Source organism: Ambystoma mexicanum, chromosome 8, assembly GCF_040938575.1.
Source record: "Ambystoma mexicanum isolate Mex_15411 chromosome 8, UKY_AmexF1_1, whole genome shotgun sequence".
NCBI lineage: Eukaryota > Metazoa > Chordata > Amphibia > Caudata > Ambystomatidae > Ambystoma > Ambystoma mexicanum.
Genome location: NC_090929.1, coordinates 269,628,317 through 269,651,457, shown reverse-complemented (window position 1 = coordinate 269,651,457; position 23,141 = coordinate 269,628,317). Strand labels below are relative to the sequence as shown.

The 23,141-nt window shown below is 46.5% G+C and overlaps 1 protein-coding gene across 3 annotated transcripts in view; it reads right to left on the bottom strand.

The window, feature by feature from the left end:
- Positions 1–23,141, bottom strand: part of ASTN2 (astrotactin 2) — a 3,972,579-nt gene that overhangs the window by 617,290 nt on the left and 3,332,148 nt on the right. The window lies entirely within an intron of this gene.

The following is a 23,141-nucleotide window of genomic DNA, read 5'->3' as shown; positions in this document are numbered from 1 at the left end:
TGGTATCCCGGCACCGGGATACCGCTAATGCAAATAGCGTTACGGCAACTCGCTAATTTGTGGTAAAGCTACTACTCCCCATTTTTGTAGAGTCCATACGACTCTATGGGGCAGTAACGGCAGTATTACTGACGGCAGTATTAGCGCTGCGGTAATGGCATGTCAAATGGGCAGAAACAGGAGACTTTTACCTCCAGCAAAAATCTGGAGGTAAACCTCCCACTTTCCACCCAGACTCGGGATCGAGCAGCGCAGTAATGTGGCAGTAATAGTATTACCGCTGCATTTTTCCTACTGCACCCAACCCCTGATGAGGCCCTTTGTCTGTAAAATATAAGTCATTAGTACAATATGACATCAAGTCCCTCGTGTGACAGGGCCTAGGTCATTTGATCTCATATGTATATACCATAGCAGTATGATGGGTAGTAGTAGGAAGTGTATGTTGGGCTAACTCAGGGATGCCATGGGCACTTGTAGACAGCATCTCTTGTTAGATTTTTTCAGAAACCAAGTTGGGAAGAACATAACATTATGGGGGATCTTGACTAACTGTACAGTCAGCTGCACCAGGAGGAAACAGCAAATAATAATGTACATCACAAAACCATGAAGAAGTCCCACAGTTGCCGCATTGCCACACAGCAACTCTCCTCTTATGCCACCATGACCAGTTACGTATGTCTGCTGTGGTAACTATAATTGTTGTATTAATAGTTCCGCAATGTCTCTTAAGGCGAGTCTTTCACTTGGTGCCATTGTTTGAAAACATTGACCGGGACCATTGTATTTGATGATCTCTCCATGTCTATTGATGACTAATAATGCAAACAGAACAGTAGCGGTCAGTTGGAAGTACAGCATCTTAAGGGGGTTTGCACAATCTGATAATGAACAGTGTGGGTGGTCCTTGGCATTTGCCAGCTCGGTTTGTTGCTAGCAGAACCCTGTGGGGACCTTTTGAGTGTTGCATAAGGGTAGTCTTTGACTGGTGCATCTTGACATAAACCAAGTCTTCGGCACCCAGGGAATTATGGAGCAGTTCTGTTTCCTTTCACCATGCTTCCTTGACCTGTATGGGGACAGACCTGGCCACTTGTATTAATACCTTGCAATAGTCCATTCATAAGTCATCAGTTAAGTGAATGCTCCTAAGCGTTAAAGCTAACCGTGGTGAAGCAGGGAGTTGGGGCTGGCAGTGTAAGCCGTCCCTCTTGCAGAGCAGAGAGCACAATCTTAGTGTTTTCATAAAGGAGGTCAAAAATGAATCATCGGGTATACAGTGAATGGCACAGTTTAACTTACACAAAAGATCTGGCCATAACAGGTTACCAGAGGGGGGGGAAGGGAAAGGAAGGCATGCTTGTCTCTAGTAGGACCCAGAGAGACTGATATAGGCTTGTCTTGGGAAGCAAAACAGGATGATTAGAAATAACTACAGCTTTTAAAGTGACAAAGGAAAGTGGAGGAACAGGGAGGTTTTCAGACTACAGAGCCAACCAGCTTGATACAGTATCTTCAAGGAACATTCCAGATTGTACTTCTACGAGGCACAACAAGACCTGCTTGATGCACAGAGATCACAGAGTTCATGACAAGGTTACTTTCTGCCAGACTGTCCCAGTATGAACCTTCCCCTGGAGCGGCTGGTGTAGTCTTTCACTGGGGGAAGGCAGGTGCATCTGGATTGGGACACAGTGGAAGAATTAGGATTACATGAGTTGCTGTGGACTTTTGGGATATTCACACTTCCACTGACACTCCCTCTTGCTTACAATATTTGCACTCGCTGCTGTACTCTGAAAGTCAGACGCTTCACCCACAGCCAGGTCCATTGAAATATTACTTGTATAAATGGATTCATACCTGAGCATGATGGGTTATTACACTGGATAGCAATCTGTGGTTCCTCTCTAAATCTCTCTTGTTCTTCTTTATAGTGGAAAGTCCTTTGCCAAGTTTCTAAGATCCCTTGGGGTCCATAGGGCATCCATGGTGACTTCATTGCCGCAATCAGCTATACTTGGTCCCTTTCATAGTAGTGGAAGGGCCAAAGGGTGGGGCTTGAGGTTGCAGCCATCTCGGCCTTGGAAATAAGTCAGAGAGCTCAGCGGCAGCTGCTGCGGTGGTAACATTCTCAGTAGCAGAGCAAGGAGGTGTCAAACAGCTTGCTGGTGCAGAACAACAGGCTGTCTGGGTACAGTGGCTTGCAGAGCGGGTGCCTGAACGCTGCAGGAAAAGTCAACAATATCTTTTGCTGTTTCCTGCCTCTTTTCCCTTGGATTAGCCGGGGATAAAGTGGGTCTGTGGCCAATGGTGAACTGGAGGGAGTTAGATGTTCCTTACATTCTGATTTTAAACTTTTAACCAGATCGTTTCATTTTTAGTTAGAATATTTTAGCCCCCCCCCCACACTTTATACTCAGTGATACTTTTTGAGGCTTCCCAATACCATTCAATATAACATTCCTATTGTTCTAGAGAAATTGTACCCTTTTTGAATTTGAGCACTCATTTTAAGTGTATTAATTTATTCACATTAAATATACCTTCAGTTCTGAATTGCATAGACCCCATTATCCTGCATAAAGGAGCTCCACTTATATAAAACGTACAAGTGGAACTCCTTTATGCAGTACACTGCATAAAGATGTTCACTTTTATTTTTTAAAAAACATGTACGCTTCATGATTATAATGCATGCACAGAAAATGTGCTGGTGTGCCCCGTGTTGGAATCAACACGTTTCTAGAACGAGCAGATCCCATTTCTTCCTCACAAAAAGAACATTCTCCTAATAGCGCAGCCTAAGGAATGAAAGGTTTTCATGCATGCGGAAGGGAAACTCCAGCAGATGGAAAGGTTCTTGGTCAGTTGCAGGGTCTCAGGTTTCCACTGACGTCCCTTCCTTTCAGAACCTTCTCACCTGGAAAGGCCCTGGTATGGCTGAAGTCTGCATAAGGCCCAGACCTGGTGAAAAAGGTCTTCATGCATTTATCATCATTGTTTTTCTGCCCCAGTGTTTCACCCCTCTGCCCTGTTTCTGTGGTATATTTGCTATTAACTGATTTATCATAGCTTTCAGTTTACAGGGTGCACCATAATATGCTGTTTTCTGATACTGTGCATGTTATATTCAGTTCTGACCTGAGCCTGATTTTATCATTATTAAGGGTAGCAACCTGCCCCGACCTCAATCTGCATCTGCTCCTGTTGTCTAATAAAATACGATTATACTGTAAGACCAAAAAAATACAACTTATAAGCAGTCATTATCCGATACTGTGATGCCGGAAATGCATCTGAGGAACAGGGCCTCTGAATCCTTGTCCTTTTTCTGTTTTTACCGTGTGTTCTGTCATGTTTTCTGCCCAGGAGTCCATGAGGGACTCCTGGCAGTGCAGCTCTCTTTTGGTTTGGTGAACAGACCCATGGGATACCCTTATGGCACCCATGGGTAGGGGTACAACCCTGTGCCCCTAGTGTATGTTTTTGGGCACCTGTGGGTGGCCCACAGAGCAGGGTATGGGCTGGTGGCAGCTCCATGCTAAACTTGACAGGTGCTCTGGGTGTCCTCCATTTTGGGATACCCAGGCCCTGCCATTGGGATCAGTTGATTCCTGATAGAAACAAGATGGCCCCTGTGGCCTCTTGCTTTCTATTGCCTGTTGTCTTGTTTTTCCCAAAGTCCTGGGAAGCCCTGGCTCTGTCCCTTCCCCCTGGCTGGCTGTTGGGTGGAAGTTCCATATATGGTGTTGTTGTGAAGGCCCAGCTAGACTGACTGGAGCCTTCCCAGTGACTGTATATTATGGGTACCTCCTGTGGGTGGGACCTGGGTGAATGGAGTGTGTGACCAATATACACTCCTTGTTGTGGTTGTCTGGTTTCTGGCATGAGAGACAAAGACTGAGACAGCCCTGCCCGAAACTGGCCTGAATGCAGTGTGTAGTGTTGAATGGCTGGGTACTTGTCCCAATCCACATTCCTTGTTGTGAGTGTCTGAAAGGGAGGAGTGTGGCCTGAATGCACTGTGTGCCTGATTGGCTGACTGACTGCATGAATGCCCTTCTGTGTGATTGGCTGCTGTGTGTGTGCCAGCAGTGTGGATGAGAGACAGAATAGTATATCTGGGGACCTCTCACCACTGGAAATTGTTCAGAAGCATTCAGAAGCTGAGTCTCCACTCAAGAGTAACTGGATTTGCTGATCCTCGACGTCCAGCTGGAAGAAGAAGACTTGCTGTGGCATTTGCTTCGACGGAACTGAAGGTTGTCGAAATCGTCGAGGACTGACCCGAGAGAGGACCTGGTAAGGCGCCCTCTTCCCGTGCTCCGAGGGACCATCGAGCACCGCTGAATCTTCGCCGAAGCTCCCTGGACGCCAGACCATCGAAAGGCTGCCGACCGGAGAAGGGGACTGCCGAGGAGACCGAAGTAAAGCACCCGGACATCGACGCTGTCGAAGTCCATTGCCGTCGACCAGGGTTCGCAGGTCTGTGCAACCGCTGGAGGCCCGTCGAAGTTGTGTTGCCCAGCCGTGGGAACCACTTGACGCCGAGCCGCCGACGACCGGAGCCGTCCGCTCCTTGCCTAAGAACATTTGACTCGAAGGACTCCCTCGTCCGCACCGTCGACCGCTTTTGCCCTGCCGGAGAAAGTCGAGGACGACCAACGCGCCGAGGAGAATCCGCCGGTGGGTTTCCCGCCACCTCACGACCCCAAAGACTCGAGCGACTCGACGCCCTTGCTGGGCTCCCGTCTCTACAATCTTTGCGGTCCAGAACTATTGTCATCGAGGTGCCCCGCACACCTCCGCCTTGCAGGACGCCGACGCCCCGACGTCGACGAGCACCGCTCGGACGAAGCTGCCGCCTCCTCGACATCGTTCTACCTCGTTTGTCGACGGACGTTCGACGCCCCGTGTCTCCCGCTTGGAAGGGAAGGCATTCAAGAAGGGCCGTCGATTCCCCGTCGCCGAACCCCGAGGTCTTCGACGTTTTTCGACGCCTCTCGACGATCCGTGACTCCTGCTTTAAAGGGGGTCATTCAAGAAGGATCTGTCGACGCCTCTTCGAAGAACTCGACTCCACCAGGTACATTGGGGGGGAAAAAAACATTATAGGAGAGAAATAGACTATTGAACAATATATGGACTGGGCTGGTGTTATATCTCTTTATTTTGCAGGTTGCCCAGGTGGGGGGATCTCCACACAGAACTGTGTCCAGTGGTAGGGGCCAGTATTCTGCCTATTGTTTTCAATCATCTGCTATCTCTCCCCTCTCTATTGCTGGTTTCCTTCTTATTGATCTGTGTGCCATTTTTACAGTATTGTGAATGCACTTTAATGAGGTCTAATATTAGTGGTACCACTTTAGATTTGTAGATATTTACCATTGCTGATTTTCCTGAGCACAAAGTGCGTTATTGTGATAAGTGTACATAACCCTTGAATATTAATTATATAAAGACTGTGTTTTCAGTAATACAGTGTGTGGACATTCCTTTGTGGGGGCTTGGGGATACACTGTACTTAAGAACCAGCCTGCATCACCTCCTGAGAAGCTAGGCCTTGATTGCTCGTCCATTGCTACCGTAATCGAGAATCTTGGCTGGGGTCTTCTGTGCCTCTCCTCTACCATATAGAGAGCGGAAGTACAGACCCCCCCACCGGTCTTGACAGATACCCCTGAAGATATTTTAAAAAGGTCTATAACTTCTTGGGTTGGAGGCAGGAGTTTGGCGAGGAGCAGCCACAGTCCCGCCCTTGTCTTGGCCGGGCATCACTTTGCGAGTCCTAGCACCACATTATTGAAGCAAAAACTGCACTTTGCAAATTTGTTTTTTTTTAAGGTAACATAGTAAGTTAGTCTACATTGAAATGCAAGTAAATGGCACGAAAGAATATGCCCCATCAGGAAAAGTGAAGCAGACCCTTTTTATAGTTTTTTCATTACACTAATGAACAAGGATTAGATCATTATTTAAGCAAGAAAGTTGGTTCTCAGGTCATGACATTTTATCAACATAGGAGATCATTTTACATGGGGTGATGTTAATGTTAATGTTAAAGGATATTTGTACCGCACACTATCACCACCAGAGTGGTCCCCTGGCGCTCTGACGGCTCTGAAAGAGGAAGTGAGGGTGAGTTAGTGGGAGGAAGTAGGAAAAGTGCAAGAAAGCAGTGATGTGCTGTTGGCGGCCGGTAGTTGTCGTGTACTGTTGTGCTAGTCTATTTGTGGGTTTTTTTGTCTTGTTGTTGCAGTGTAATGAGGTTTGTCTGGTTTGTTGTGCTGTAGATGTGTGGCTGTGTTTGGTTTGGAGTTTGAGAGGTGTATGCAGAGGGGGAAATTGTTAGTGGAATTGGTTAGTTGGCATCGATATCCTGAATTGGCGTGTTGGGCTAGTGTAATCCCTCCAGATGGGACGGGGGCACCCTGCGCCTCTGTCCTGATCTGGGCCTGCCCGGCATTCAATGTCCTTTTCACATCTTGCTCCCACCTCCACCAGCCTCCCTCACAACCCCACCTGTCCTCCCTACCCACTTAAATGGGCAGTGCACCTGCCAGCGTCCACAACTCAGTTGGTGGGGTGATTGGTAATATCCCGATTAATCCACAACAATGTGGTACCTAGTAGCAACTAAGGGGTGAGTGAAGATGTTGGATGGGATTGGCTGGAGTAGTTAACTCTGTCTCTATGGGTGTCGCCTGTGTTCCATTCTACCCGACGTCACCCGTCCAGGTGCCGTGGGTGATTCTCAGTCAGCTCTTGGAGCTTGTCAGTGTCCTTTCCGGTTTAGTCATTCTTTTTACATTCTGTTGTTTCGGTTTTCAGTTTTAGTCTGCGGTGTTGAAGAGCCAGCTTTTTAGCAATTTTCTGAATTTTAGGTGATCTTTGGTGTTTCTTATTTCTTTTGGGATGTTGTTCCAGGTTTTTGCGGCTAAGTCTTAGAAGGTGGTCTCCAAGTTTTTTCTTAAGGTACGGTTTCAGTTCTAGGCGGATTTCGTTGCTTGACCTGAGGAGTCTCGTTGGCTTCTAGATTGTTATTTTCTTTTGTAGGAATTCTGCTCATTGTCCAGAGATTGCCTTGTGTGTTATTCATTAAATGGAGATGTAAGAGTGAAGAGTAATACTTTTATGTCTCCATTTCTCATTCTGCCCCATTTTCATCCCTAGCCAAGGTGTAGATGGGGCACAAAGCAGAGTTTGCATTTCCACTTTGGTTTTCTCCTCAGTCTTGGAGGAGCACCCGGTTTTATGCTTCATGCAGGTATGAAACCAATGGATTCCTGAGGAATCTACTTTGCATTTGCACCTGATAATGAGTAAGCAGATTCCACAGAAATCCATTGGTAAATGTCACCTGCAAATTTTATTTTGCAGGCAGTGTTTACTTTTTTACACACTCCAGAGATAAATTGAAGAGTGACAGTGATTTTGCCTCGTTTCCCTCTTCACAATTACACTGAGCTTTGTAAATGTTTAAAAATAGCATGCATGCTAACTTTGTTCATCCCCTACATGAATTTGCATTTCATTAAAATAATCATAGTGTCAGCTATTGCTCGCACACTCTTCTTGGTTTGTTCACGTGTCTCATATCTTGCTTATATATCCTTCTTCCATCTAGTCATGTGCTTTGAGTCATTTTAAAATCCCACCTCCGCAATGCCTTATGGGTCCTGCTACTTTCTTATTGCAATGCAACATGCTCATACCGGCACTCTGAGCCAGAAAATATGGCGACCCTTCCAACATCGTTATTTAATTGCGGTTTACATGTACATTCTGCTTCCAGAAAAATATATATTGTAGACTGAAAATGTTTATATACTTCGTAGGTGAAAAAAAAATACTGCATGATCAAATGTATATTATACAGCCAGTGGCTGAAGTGGGTGGGAGTGGTTGGAAGCAGTGCTCCTCTACTTTTTAGTTTTGGCTATTAGGCGGCCCTGAAAGCGCTACCTATAAAGCCAAAACTATTGTAATTAAAATAAGAGCTTTAACATGAAAGCTTGAAATAGGGGTTTTGGATGCAGGTTTGTAATGCTTTTAAATGCAGGTTGACATGTGAGGATGAATATTATGTAGTTTGGCCATGTCTCCCACCCATTTAACGCCCATCGCCACTTGAAATCTATAGAGTTTTCCTCCCATTCCCACCCATCTCCTCCCACACCACACCTCCTTTGCACTCTTTGGCTGATTTTCTACTGTTTGGCAAATTTGTCAGCCATTTTTACTTCCAAAATGGGGCCGTAATCTGTTAATGTTATTTAAAAGTGATTTGGCTTGATTGATGCTTTAAAAAATATTTGCTGCATCTTTTCAGTTATGTTACATGTTGTAATGTATTTTGTATTAAAAATAACCAAGTTAGCACTAGAGTTACTTTTGGTTTTAAAATGGCTATGAAAATGTCCATGGCCTTACTTATGGGTGTTTGGTCTAGCCTTTTCTGATGGAAGCAGCAGCTGATTGGATGCGCATTATGCTAGCGATGTGATTGGCTCTGGAGTACTGCTGTGCATGAAGCTAGCACAACTGTTGCTGCCAAAAACTGGCAACGAGTGTTATTGTTCCTGCTTTTACATTACATTCCCTAAGTGTGCAGTGTTTCTCTGTGCGCTGCCGGCAGCGATTTGTGTTGAAAACTGTACAGTTCTGTAAGGGAGCTTATACAGTGGCTCACTGCGGTACGTATCTCGTTCCATGATTATGTGCCTATGGGCCCGGTGGGTGTGGGGATCTCTTTCTGTTCCATGATTATGTGCCTATGGGCCTGGTGGGTGTGGGGATCTCTTTCTGTTCCATGATTATGTGCCTATGGGCCCGGTGGGTGTGGGGATCTCTTTCTGTTCCATGATTATGTGCCTTGGCGCATGGGGGGAGCATGGGGTTCTCTTTCTGTTAAAGTGCATTTGCCTACAATGGATGTAATAATGATTTCTGTCCCTGTAATAAAGCATTAGAGACGTATGTGTTTGTTATCCACATGTGTTTTTACAGTGTACTCATGTACTTTCAAGAAATAGATACATATAGTGCGACACATTGTACTAAGTTTGGGCGCAATTTAGTAAAATAGCTTGTCATAATAAACCGTGCCCCCAAGACAAATGTACATTATCCCATGCATCTCCCAGCCCCCTTGCGAGGTCTGCGGCTTTATTGTTCGCCGGTAGCCTTTATTAATGAAGCGTTGTCATTCTCCGTGAGGCTTTTTTACTGAGGTGTTTTACACACTGAGGCGGGTGTGTAGCTATTTTTTTACACAAGGTCCTCACTTGTTTGGAAATATTTTGTATATATCATTGAATATCTAGATCAATAAGCGCCACTGGAAATTCACTCACTGCGCGATGCTCTTGCAAAAATAGTGCAGGAGTATGTTTTTTCAAATACCACTTTCTCATATTTAGATAGAATTTGCATTTCCACCAACCAATCCTACAAAACAGGCTTTTTCCTACTTTTCCAGACTCTAAGAATCAACTTAACAGCAACCGTCAAAGCTTTGTCAATCCAGGCCTCAAATACCCTTGCAATTAAGCATATTCCCCTACACATTAGAAGGATCACATTTGCAGCCGTCCTAGGGATAGTTAAACTTAAGATGAGATCTACTCTGTCTAAAACTTCCTTCCAAAACATCTGCACCCTTGGGCAATCCCAGAGTAAATGCAATAAGGTCCCTTTATTCCTATTACAACTCCAACACATATCATCTTCCAATAATTTATGCTTATGCATTTTTTCTGCGGTCCAGTATATTCTGCCAATCATTTTTTGTCTTATGCTGCATAAACATGTATCCCTTTTTGTTTTGGATCCCACTCTCAGTAGATCCTCCCATTCCTTTTCTTTTATTTCTATATTAGTGTCATCCGACCAAACTTCTCCCAACCCTATCCATGAATTAACATAATCCAGTCCATTAGCCATAAAGTTCATGTAAGTGGACACTTTGTATTCCTGTCCATCAAACAATTTGCAAATCTGCGGCCTCTTCTCCATGTCCCTATCAAGCATAGTCATTTTTTGATTCATAAGAATACTTAATTCTGTATAACAATTCAATTATGTCCTACTCCAGCTGTATTTACTTTGTAACTCCTCAAAACTCAGTATCCCATTTCCTCCCAAGACATCCCTAATCTTAAATATACCTCTCTTAATCCAGCTCTGCCAGTGTAAACGGGTATTTTGCAGTTGGAATGCTGGATTAGGCCATATGGACGCCTCATGACTAAACCCAAAGTGTTGGCCATTTTCTTTAACCCTAAAATGGGTTGAAGCTTTAGATTCTTCCCTGACATCTTTTCTTAAAAGCACCATACTATGTTAAACTATTAATGTGGTGGCTGGGCATCAAAGCCTTAGCTTTTGCATTTGCCCGATTCACGTTCTGCCAACAGCCCCAGTGACTGTTGGGTGTCCTGACCCACGTTTAAGCTATCATGCTACAACATTTGGTGCTGTGGGCTTAGAAAATTAAAGATGGCGGAAAACCCACATGTGCGCCGAAATCCAGGAAAGCTGCGCAGTTTGTGCGCACACCCAAATGGTTGCCTCACTTGCCACCCACCAGTGCGAGAATGATAGGCCGGGTTGCCATGAGGGAAATGGGTTGCCAAAGGAAAAACAGTAGCGCCGGTTAGCTTCAAAGCGCTTTAAAACCACCCTGTGTTTCTCTGAAGGCAGGCTCAAAATGTCTATTTTAAACATTGCAACACATCTAAAAACTCACTGGACACCAGCAGACATTTGGTAGAATGGAGTGTTGTGTGCCTACAAAATCTGGGAAATGAAGAGCCCAAAACAATGCTTATAACAAAACTGCTATGGAGTCAGCAGTTTAAGTTGCACTGGATTTAAAGACACTAAAATCGAAAATGTTTAGATTAAATGAGTGACCTATGTTTGGTGTCACATGCCTTTGTAACTGTTGAAATGTCATAGTTTTGCACTTAGAATCAGCATTCTAGCTGCATGTGTAAAATTGCAAGTTAATTTAAAAAGCAACAAAAAAAACATGACAGTTAGCTGAAAGTCTGGCTTAAGGAACTTGATTTTGCTTGACAGCTACCCCCATCAGGAGTGAAACTTGAGTCACAACTGTGTTCCCAGGCCTATCTGCCTTTTGCTGGCCACACTAAGGATATACCATCTCTCTGATAATTGAATTAAGGGGAGCCCCCTACAGAATACAGGAGCTCTGAACAATGTAACCCCCTTCACCCAGGCGGATGGTTTATGGCAGGAGTCGTAAATGGTCGTAAAAAGTGGCTTCCTCCTGAAGGAAAGGGGAGGAGCACTGCCTGTGAGAGCAAGCTGGCTTGGCAGAACTGGAAAAACCAGAAATTCAACCTTGTGCTGAGGGTAAACCACACCCCTTTGGAGCCAGAACATAACTTTAAAAAGATGGATCATTCATAGAGCAGACATGTGAAAATTTTATAAATGACACCATAATTCTTGTGATTTTTCTGCCCACATTTTAAGACGTGCTAGGACCCGGTGGTATGTTCAGGGGGGTTTTGGCGGAAAAGAGGATATTACTCAAAATGTGTGCATGTGAAAAATCTGACACTTCATCAACTAATGTCCATACTCCTTGCGCACATGTGTGTAAATTTGGGGTAATGTACGGTATCGCAAACCAGTTAAAAAGTGCAAATTATTGCCATTTCTGAATGCAAGCTCCCAGGAAGAGCAGAGTTTGAACCGCGGATACCTCTTGTGATATGTGAGGGGTGCGTGTAATTTTAAAACAATATGTACCTCTGCAAATATGTCTTTTGTTATCATATATAGATTGTGTGCAATTTGACAGGGGAGTGTCCTCTCTGCAAGCCATAAAATGACATCGCTCTGACTCACAGTTCCTTCCCCAATCAAGTGAGAAATGGAAGTTTGACCAATTAGAAGCTGAGAGAGAGGTAGGGTCAGTGATGCTAGAACAAACCCATTTTGAAAACACATAAAAGCAGACAGACAGGACAGATAGGGACCTTCATTTCCATCTGCAGCTGGAAGCTCTGCCGGAAAAATCCATACTTACCTCCATCAACTTTCAAAGAGCCAACACTTGGACTCCAAGATAAACAGAGACTTCAAATCCCTCAATCTCCAGAATCCAGAAGCAGTGCTGTACCCAGAGAGAGAGCAGAGCTGACCCAGACCCATGTTAGCAGTTCCAGAGACCAGACGCTGTGCCCAGAGACCGTCCGAAGTCCAGACCTGTTGACCAGATCGTGACAAAGCTGCCTTCCTGTTTAAAATCTCTTGTGAGTACTCAGCAAAACTCAGAACACCTCTCTTAGTTAAAATCATATAATTCAATCCATTTTTAATCTAAGTAGAACTGCAGCTTAGAAATTGTGTTATTCTGCCATCATTTTTAAAGCTGAAAAAGTGTTGCGTTTAAAATTTGCAAAACCAAAAACAACCTTTACAAAATCGCTCATATCTCCGCGACCGTTTGTCTTAGAGACTTGCAGTAACTTTCATCTGGAAGCTGAGATCCTAGGCTTTCTTAGGACCCCAAAACGATAGTGATAGTCCTTGTAGTTCCTCTGTAATAGCGCTCGGCGCATTCGCAAATTTTACCGTGATTTGCACATTTCTTCACGTGTAAAAATCAGCTGCTGCTTGCCTTCCATTTGCCAGAAAATCGTTTGCCTCATAAAAACTATCCCTGAATCATTGCAAGAGTGAGCCTGAGCTAATATTAACTAGATATCACTCACCCTGAACCTCTGAAAGGGAATTAAAAGCATTTCCAGCATAGTTCTCATCCATTGCTAGCACATATAAAAGCATTTGGGCCTGTGTTTTCAAAACTCCTATCTGTTTTCTTTAAGCGTGCTTGGGGGGGATTGAACTGAATTACATTGATTGCATTTCTGAGAACTGCGTGCTTTCCTCCCATTTCCTTGCATTGCATAAAGAGGGGGGGAGTGAATAGCCAGAGAAAAGTGATTACATTGTTTGGTTGAAATCCTATCAAGTGATTTTTTGTACTGCATTTCATTCAACATTGCATCCATTTGAACCCTATAAAGCATTCTCTACCACATTATACTTCTGTACCTATTTACCAGTGTGCTACCTTATCCATTTCATGTCAACTCCTTAGTGATTATAAAGAAGTGTGCTAGTGCCAGATTCTCCGTTGTTAATCTTTATCATATCAGATTAAGTGTGATATTGAATTATTAATTTATTATAAAGTGTGATATATATATATTGTTTAAATTATCAAATAAACCTTTTAACTTGCAAAACAGAACTACTTCTTGGCTCAGTGGGGTCAGGAGGATTCCAACAGAGGGGTGTTATATAGGGGTAGTCATCCAGAACGCATGAACTGGACATAAAGATATATCAATAAGGGTTTCCATTCAGTATCCCAGACTAGGCATTGACTTAGCTGTAGTGTTGAATTGAATCCTCTTACAAATTGGGGGCTCGGGCCGGACGTTTGGGTTAGAATACCACTTGTGCGGCTTAATACAGTGTGCTAACTGACGGGATACATACATCCAGTCGGATCACCACGCTGCATTACGCTGTGAAGCATTCCTCAAAAGGGACACTCCAAGAAAAGTTCTGTTCTGCAAAAATAAAATACTAACTTCTGTAAGTCAGGACAGAGACCAATCTCTAGAATGACGACCTTGGTAGATATGAAAATAGCCAGAGAGCACCTCTTGCATAAGCTATTTGTGAGAGGTGAATGGACCGAACAGGGCCAGGATGCGTGGTTGCAGGCCATCACACAACAGGTCACTGAAACAGGGTCAGATATATATATAGAGATCAGGGTCCCTTACATGTGGCCCTGAGTGAACTATATATGGCTCCTAAAGCCAAAGAGGAACACAATAAGATTGCCAGGATAGCAGCATACCTGTACCTATATATGGGAGACATGCAGGATAGATGTGCTGAAAGCCAAAATCTGGCAAATAGGCAACAGATGGTGTTAGAGAAGGTCCAATCTGACCTGGTCTCTTCTGAGCAGAGGCTGCAGAGGAGCCAGGAGTCAGAAAATGACAGCAGACGGTACATCACTAAAATAAAGGAGGATATGGATATACTGCAACAGGAATAGGCTGACCAGGATACCAGATTTCTGGCCCTGCAGAAGGAGCACCAAGACAGTTTGGACTCCTTACTGCAGAGCCAGAAAAAGCTGGAGCAACAATTAGACTTTAACAGGGCATGCACGGAGCAGGTAGCCACCCTGAAAAGTCATCTAGATAGAGGGGTAGAGAGCAACAAGCTGATTTTGAAAGACCTGGATACCCAGGCAGAGTTTGATGAAGAACGGCAGAAAGCTGGTGCCCTTCAAAGGCAGAGGGACGACCTGGCGGCACAAATGCAGGCTCTTAGTCAGGAAAGAGACGCCTTAGGCCAGGAAGTCTGCCATTTAAAAAGAAAAATGGAAGAAAATCACCTGGCCCACCAGGGACTGGGTGATCTCCAAAAAGAACACCAGAACTTGTTAGAGCACACCAGGAGGGTGGAGGATGCTCTAGCAAGAAAGGAGCAGGCCAATAGGGACACAGCTCAGGAGGTAACCCTCCTGCAGCAAAGACTGGCCCAGTTCTCCGGGACCAACCAGGAAGCACAGAGGGAAAATGAGGCTCTCTGCCAGCACAACGAGAGGCTCCAGCAACAGGTAGCGATGCAGGAGAGACTGATAGAGTTGAGTAAGGCCTTAACAGAGGAACTGAAAGCACAAATGCAGGCTCTTGCATTGCAACAGGGAGCAGGGGCGGATAGAGATGAGGTCCGCTGGGAAAGAGAGATTCCTGACCATAACCGCAGGGGCCCCAACACCAGGGGCCTTCATCTCCCCCAGTCCCTGGACTCTACCACCCCCATGTCCCCTGGCGCACATGAGCACAGGGCCACAGGGATGGCAGATTACTATCCAGCTAAGAGTATGGGGCTCATAGGCCAGTACCACTCAGGAATGGAGGGGTGGGCATCCGGGTATGGGCACCCAAGTACAGTACAGTTCAATGGGGAACCCCAGGAGAGTAGGCCCATTAAGGGCATCCTGAAAACCTCGGCCCAGTTAGGTCAGTGGAGGGGGTACCCATCAAATCCTGGCAGCAAGGAGGAATCTGAAGACTCCTCTGAACTGCGCAGGACACAGGAGACCAGGTCCCCACATTCTGCCAGCCATTCCCAGGCTCGCAGAATCCGGGAAAACCTGGAAGAACAGACGGGAACCTCTGGGAGCAGTGCCTCTGAGTCCGAGGACGAATGGACAAGGGTTACCCGAACCAAAAAGGCCAATAAGGCAAAAAAGGGCCTTGCTTAAGGACCCCTTAAAGCAGATTAAGGCAATCAGGAGCGTCATCACGCCTTACCATAAGAACGCTAAGTATTCTGTTTGGGAGCACTTAGAGTTGTTTGAACAAATGATGGAGACTTTCCATTTGAAGGACAGCCAAAGCTGTATTCAATATGTATAGTGGACCTTCTCCCCAGAATACTCCAGTTTCTTTGCGGGGCTGGAGGACCAAAATCATTTAAGATGGTCCACCTATAAGGCGGCCATCTTGAAACATTTTTCTGTTCACAGAAATCCTCAAGAGGCTCGCAAGGCAGCCTACAATTTGCAATGTGGGGAGGATCAGGCCCCACAAGAATTTGTACAGGAGTTAAAGCGTGCTTTTGCACAGACCACAAGAAGGGTGCGCACGGATAGCAGAGAATTTATTAATACGTTTTTCCATGCCTTGCCCAAATATATCATGACCCAGCTCGTGAGGGATTTTCACGAGAAAAGATCTTTAGACTGGGTCATTGAACAGGCTACCCGGATCTATGAGGTGCAGAAACCGATAGATAGCAAAAGTAATGCCCAGAAAAACCCCAAAGCCAACAGCACCCCTGCTGCTGCCAAGGTGGCAGAGGTAAAGGTCACCCCCGTTTTGGATTTGGAGATGGGGGGCCTAAAAACCTACCTGCACCTAATAATGCTAGGCCCAGGAGGTCCTCGGGTCAGTCACAGACAGGGAGCCAAGGAGGCAGCCCCACAAATGGGGTCCCTCGCTCTCCTGATTATGTAAGTCCCCGTTACAAGGGAAATCGACCCATCCTGGGTTATGTGTGGACTCCTCCAGCCCAAGGGGGGGGATCCAGCCAAGCACCAAACCCAGGGAACTTCCCTCCAAACTTCCCACAGGAGGGCAGAAATTTACCAAACCCTGGGCAGAACTTTTTCCCCAGATATCCACCCGACTTTCAGCCCCAAAACCATCCATCCTTCTTTCCCCAATTCCCTGAGCCCAGACCACTGAATCCGGGAGAGGGGAGGCCAAGGGTGGAGGGGTACCCAAATCTTCCCAACCCGGGGTATTACCAGAGGAGGGACAGCTACCCTTCCCGGGATCAGCCCAGGGGAGAAAACAGGGCCCCGTATCAGCCTGAGCGGGTTTCCCAGTTAGAGCGCCAGGTTCAAAACATGGCGCGGGATCTGGGTCACATACTGAGGGCTCAGCAGAACCCTCAGATGGGCATGCCGGCGCAGAACGCACCCAACTCTGGACCTGGTGCTCCAGAAAAATGACGGGGGCAGCACCCCGATAACTCACCGGTTCCCAGGGAGGAGGCACAAAGGGAAGGGGGGTGTAAAGCCTTGGAGGAAGCTTCCTTCCTCACTGTAAACAGCCCCTGGAAACCCAGGAACCGGAAACAAAATCTCGTGCCCCTGAAAGTCTGCCTCCTAAGGAGCAGAGGGGGGGTAGGAGAAACAAAAGACCCAAACAGACTCAGTTTGAGGAGGAGGTACAGATCTTCCAATTTGAGGGAGAGGGATCCTCAGAGGATCCTGGGAAAAGGATCTTCTCCTTCAGAGAGGGGGGAACTCCTCCCAAAGAAAAATGGGTCCCTAGGGATGCAAATCCAGACTGGGGAGATGTGGAGACTGAGCTACCGCCGCCCACCATCTCATCCCAGAACCAACAGCAAGAAAATCCCCGGGTTCAAACCCATACTGGGGACTGCCTCCAAAAAGGGGGGGGGGCGGCCCAGAACCGGAACCAGGGGAACCCACAATGGCTCTGATCTCCAGTTGCCAACTTTTTCTTTCAGATTCCCAAGGCTCTCCACAGAATTCTGCCCAAAATTCTTCTCTCGTGATGTCCAAAACCAGAAAATTAGCCCACCAGTTGTCCAAAAATGTACATTACCTGTGCCCCCTTGAGGAGAAGGAGGGAAGATATTATGCCCCGGTACAAGTACAGGGGCAGGGTACAATCTCGGCACTGGTGGACACTGGATCTCAAGCTACCCTTCTGTCCAGAAGGGCCTTTGACGAACTGAATGCAGGAAGGGGAGAGAATTACCAAATTCCTCTCACCTCGCTTCCGGGACAACTACAGAACTTTGACGGGAAGGAAATTCCCGTTGAGGGGACTGCAGACTTGGACATTAAAATTGGGCGACACAAGCTGAAACACCCGGTCATAGTTGTGACCCCAGAGGGCACCCCTTGTTTACTAGGGAATGACCTCCTGAGAAGGTTGTCACCCCTAATAGATTGCGTAAACAAGGTCCTCTGGACCCAGACTAGCCGACCAATAAAATTAAAACAGAGTGTTAACCATGTTAGTTTAAACGGCACCTGCCACATGGTTGAACAAAAATCTGACCAAGTAGAATTCCACTTCCAGAACAACCAAATTCCAGACGTGACAGTAATAGCAGTAGGACAACAGACTGGTGATGGGGGGTCCTCTCTATTTCTGAAAATCAACCTTCCTTCCAGTCTAAAGTGGTATTCCACGCTGGAAGGAAACACTCTGAAATTCTATACTAATCCACAATCAGAAACTCCCACTCCTATAGTCCAGAAAGATGTGAAATCAGCTCAGAGCCTGGCTGATATTCAGCAAATTGGAGAGCAGTTGTTCATCCCTGTTCAGTTAAATGATGGGAAGGACTCTGTTCTCGCTCGAGTGTGTGTGAACAACGGTAAGAGCTTCATCAGCGAAGCCATGTTTCGCCAACTCCCAAAAGATCCAGCCATTCCCACCTTCAAACTGATAGACAAATGGGAAATGGACCTGGAAGCACCTAATTCCAAACATCTCCTGCCAAGCAGGTGTATGCTCAAAATCTCCATTGGCAACAAGAGCATAGTCCATAATTGTTGGGTCGTGCGAGACGTCACTGCCGCCTTTTACTTAGGCAGTGACATTCTCAATCGCTTTGCCATTAGTTTGGACCTAATAAACTTCAAAGCTTGGTCCCGATTAGCGGATAATCCCATGGGCTTTGATGATCCAGAAAAAGCATTTAGGTCAGCTCAATTGCTACCTTATGCGGTTGAAATTCAGGTTAAAGAGGAAGTCACCATCCCAGAAAGGACCCGACAATTCTCCCTGGAAGTGAAAGCTAAAAGAGGACAATATTTGCAAAACCCTGATGCTTACATACATCTAAATGCTTCTCTCCAACAGCAAGGGTTGGGGGTAAACCCAACTCCATTAGTCAACATAGAACATGACACCATTCCAATAGAGGTGGATAACAGCGACTTAAAGAGTATTACTCTAGCCGCAGGCACCATTGTTGGAATGGCGGTTGATGACCGACATTTTTCCATTGATTTAGGTAATGAACTGTTAGGACCAATCCCCAAGGACTGTTTTGACAGTGACAGTGAGGACCATACAACACCAGACAGGATTTTTACCCGGCATGGGGGGAACTTCCTGGTGTACACTTCTTGCCCCTATGGTAAGGAATATGTGACTTGTGACTTCAGGAGGGATGAGGTGATTTTCCAGGTCCATGAGGGCTGCCTTTCCCACCTGAAGCCTCCGGTCCAAATCAGCACTCTGACAAAGGGCCTTCTCCACCCAGCTGGAGGAGGCCGCGGAGATAGCCAGACCAGAAGTCTTTCCAGGCTTCTGGCAGATGGTGGAAGAGAGAGTCAACCTAGCTGATGCCTGTGTGACTCTGGAACAAAAGCAAAAGTTGAAACAAGTTTTCTTGGATTTCCAAGATCTCTTTGCGGTAGACTCATATGACTGTGGTCGCACTGACATCCACACAACAACAATCCCCACGGACCCTGGCATGACCCCAGTGTTTGTGAAGCAATATCGCTTGCCTCTCGCATCCATGGAGTCCCTTACTGAAATAATTAAGAACCTTGAGTCCCGGGGAATAATCCGTCCAGTCCACAGCACCTTCAATAATCCGGTGCTGGGAATATTGAAGCCGAACGGCCAGTGGAGACTCTGTGCTGACCTCAGGGAGCTCAACAAACGGGTCCATACTTCCCGATGGCCTCTGCCCTACATTGACCAAGGGCTGGCCCAGATCCAGGGGTCACAGGTATTCACAGCAATAGACCTGACCAATGGATACTGGACTGTGCCTGTCAGTAGGGAGGACCAATACAAGCTGGCTTTTACCTTTGGGGGCCAGCAGTACACCTGGACCCGGACTCCCTTCGGATACCTCAACTCCGGCAATGAATTCAACATTTTCCTACATAAGGCCATGCCCGACCTGGGTGCGAGGGGTAACCTGGCTTATGTAGATGATGTCCTCATCAAAAGTTCATCTGTGGAGGAACACATAGCGGAGATCTGTTATGTTCTGACACAGTTGAGGGCCGCCGGAGCAAAACTTTCCTTTCAGAAAGCACAGTGGTGTAGAACCCGTGTTAATTTCTTGGGGCATAAGATTACTCCTCAGGGTCTCTGTCCCCAGGAAAAGAAAGTGGAAGCACTTCAGAAACTGAAAGACCCCACAACTCTGCGGGAACTAAGGAGCCTCCTTGGACTGACTAATTACAGCAGAAAGTTCATTGAGGGCTACGCAGAGATCACCAGACCCCTGATTCATCTCCTGAAGGGGGGGTCAAGTGGGAATGGGGTCCAGAACAATCCGAGGCAGTAAGACAACTCAAAAGAAGCCTCTCACAAGCGCCTTGCCTAGCTTACCCTGTCAGAAACAAGGAGTTCTTCCTGGAGACGGGGTTCTCTAATACGTGCTTGACGGCAGTATTATACCAAAAGCATGACAAGGTCAATAAAGTAATCTCCTATGCGAGCAAAACTTTATCCTCTGTGGAGGAAAAATTCAACGATTGTGAGAAGGCACTCCTGGCAACGGTGTGGGCATTGAAGAATTACCGCCCGTTTATCCAGGGGGAACACATCATAGTGGAGACTCCACACCAGCCTCTGCAATATCTCCAAAGTGACAGAATCCGGGCCGGAAATGTGAGTAATTCCCGAATTACTTCCTGGATTCTGTCAATGCAAGGCTTTCCTGTGGAGGTCAGATATGGCCAAAACAAGAAGAGTCCCATCGCGCAAGGTCTGGCTGACTTGCATGATTGTGCCAGAGAAAACTGTCTCGAGGACGAAAGTCTAAAAATAAAGGACAACATGGAGGCATACCTTAATTCCCCACACAAAGTCTTTGAAGAGGACAAGTGTGAGGGAATGCCCACTGTCTATGTGGATGGATGCTCTTACCATGTTGACAACAACGGGGAGAAAGAACTGGTGGCTGGCGTAGGGAATGCATGGGTGAAGGAGTTCCCAGAACCCTCCGCTGGATACAAAATTGGTCCCCGAAGTAGTCAGGTGGCAGAATTGATGGCTGTGCATCAGGCCATCCTCACTGCTGTCCAGCATCAACTCCACGAACTGGTCATAATCACAGATTCGGATTATGTACGGAACGGGTTTGTGGAGCACCTGGTTAATTGGAAAACCAGAGGCATGTTATGTGCTAACAACAAACCCTTGAAACATGGGAAGTTGATCCAAAACATTGATGATCTGGTCACCTCGAATGAGATGACCATCTATTGGAAAAAGATCAAGGGTCATTCCAAAGTAGAGGGACCAGACAAAACTGGAAATGACTTAGCTGATCAGCTGGCCAAAACCGGGGCCATCCAAGGGGATCTAATTGAGATTGAGTCCCTGTTGGGGGAAATCCAGGTCACTGCTATCACTAGGTCCCAGACAAATGCTCACAACGACCTTTCAATTGCCCAATGGAGCAAGGAGACCCCTGATGCTGATTTGATTACCGCTCAGAAGGGGGATCCAATAATTGGTAAGTTTTACCAACACCTTGAGGACCCTGAGAACTTTCCCCTGACGGATACCGATTATATTGGGAAAGAGGACCTAAGAGTGTTGATGAAATGTCCAAAAATGTTCCGAATCCAAGACGGTTTGTTGGTAAGGAAATCCAAAGCTGGCCACGATCAGTGGGTGGTTCCTACCTCATTCCGAAGCCTGATGTTAAGTCACGCCCATGATGCGGCCACCGCTGGTCATAGGGGGTTTCACACAACACTGGAAATTTTAAGAGAGGTTGCATACTGGCCACACATGGGGCAGGACCTCGACCAATACTTGAAGGGGTGTCTTGTGTGTGCACAATTTCAGCCATCATCCCTCACGCACCGCGCACCTCTCCAAAAGCGGGGGATGACACTGCCATGGTCAGATTTACAAATCGACTTTATAGGCCCCGTGATTCGCTCTGCTAGGGGGAATAAGTACATGTTGACTGTGACATGCTTGTTTACCAAGTGGGTGGAATGTCTCCCAGCCCCAAATTGCAAGGCAGAAACCGCAGCTGCCTTGATGATTAACCACATCTTTTCCCGTTTTGGTCTACCTCAAAGGATTGAGTCAGACAGAGGTAGCCACTTCACCAGTGAAGTGATGACGAAGATGTGGGAGATACTGGGGGTCAAGAGAAAGCTCCATATTGCTTATAGACCAGCTTCTTCTGGAGCAGTGGAACGCTACAACCGGACAATTGTGAGCATCTTAAAAAAGTTTGTGGCAGATTCTGGGCCAAGTTGGGATATCCGATTACCTCTGGTCCTAATGGCCATCAGATCTACCCCTTCATCTGCAACCAAAATGTCACCATTTGAGTTGATGACTGGGCGCAAGATGGTGCTTCCGCAGCATTTGCTCTACAGGACCCAAGAGCAGACACTGATAAATGCCTCCACTACTCATGAGTATGTGGAGAATTTAAGGAAACACCTCCAACATGCTTTTGCTTACGATCAGTGGAATCTAGAAAGATCGGCTGATAGCATGAAGACCCACTATGACCTGAAGACTACCAGGAAGGAATATCAGGTGGGAGACCGGGTCTATCTATACAACTTCCAAAGGAACCAGGCCAAGCAGCGCACATTTTTGCCTACATGGAAGGGACCCTTTGAGATCATCGACAAGATCTCCCCTGTGGCCTACAAAATCCACATCCCCAAAGGTCCTTTGGCAGCGGGGGAAGACAAGTGGGTCCACATAAACCAGTTGAAATGTTGCCATCCCAGGCACACTCTGCAACAACTGGAGGAATCCTCTGGAATCCTAGCGGGTACTGTCTCGGACTAATTCAGTTCCAATCATAAAACATACCACATCTAGTCTCTAAAATATTGTGATTTGCATGAAACTGTCTCTTAGTTATACTGTTTTTTTTTTCAAAATAAGAATGTAATGTTTCGTGATGATGAAATGCATATGCTGCCCCACTATCTCAACAGTGGTGGAAAAACGTCTATGAGTAGGTATTGCCGCTCTTCCTTTGTCGTCCTAGGAGAAAGAAAACCTGGAGACGGGCCAAGGAGGACGATCCGGAGACCGGGAGCAGAGACGCGATGGGCCCTGTGTACCGCCCAATACTCCCATCAGGACCGGCGAGGAGAACCGATCGATCAGTACCGGATGGAGAAGAAGATGCTGAGCTGTGCCATTTACAGAATTGGAAGAAGATTATGCGGACAGACCGGTGCGTGGGTCAAAACCCTTGTGCACCCGACTCCCCATCGACTCAAATTCAAAGTGCAGTCGCGTGGGGGGGCTTGTTGGGTGTCCTGACCCACGTTTAAGCTATCATGCTACAACATTTGGTGCTGTGGGCTTAGAAAATTCAAGATGGCGGAAAACCCACATGTGCGCCGAAATCCAGGAAAGCTGCGCAGTTTGTGCGCACACCAAAATGGTTGCCTCACTTGCCACCCACCAGTGCGAGAATGATAGGCCGGGTTGCCATGAGGGAAATGGGTTGCCAAAGGAAAAACAGTAGCGCCGGTTAGC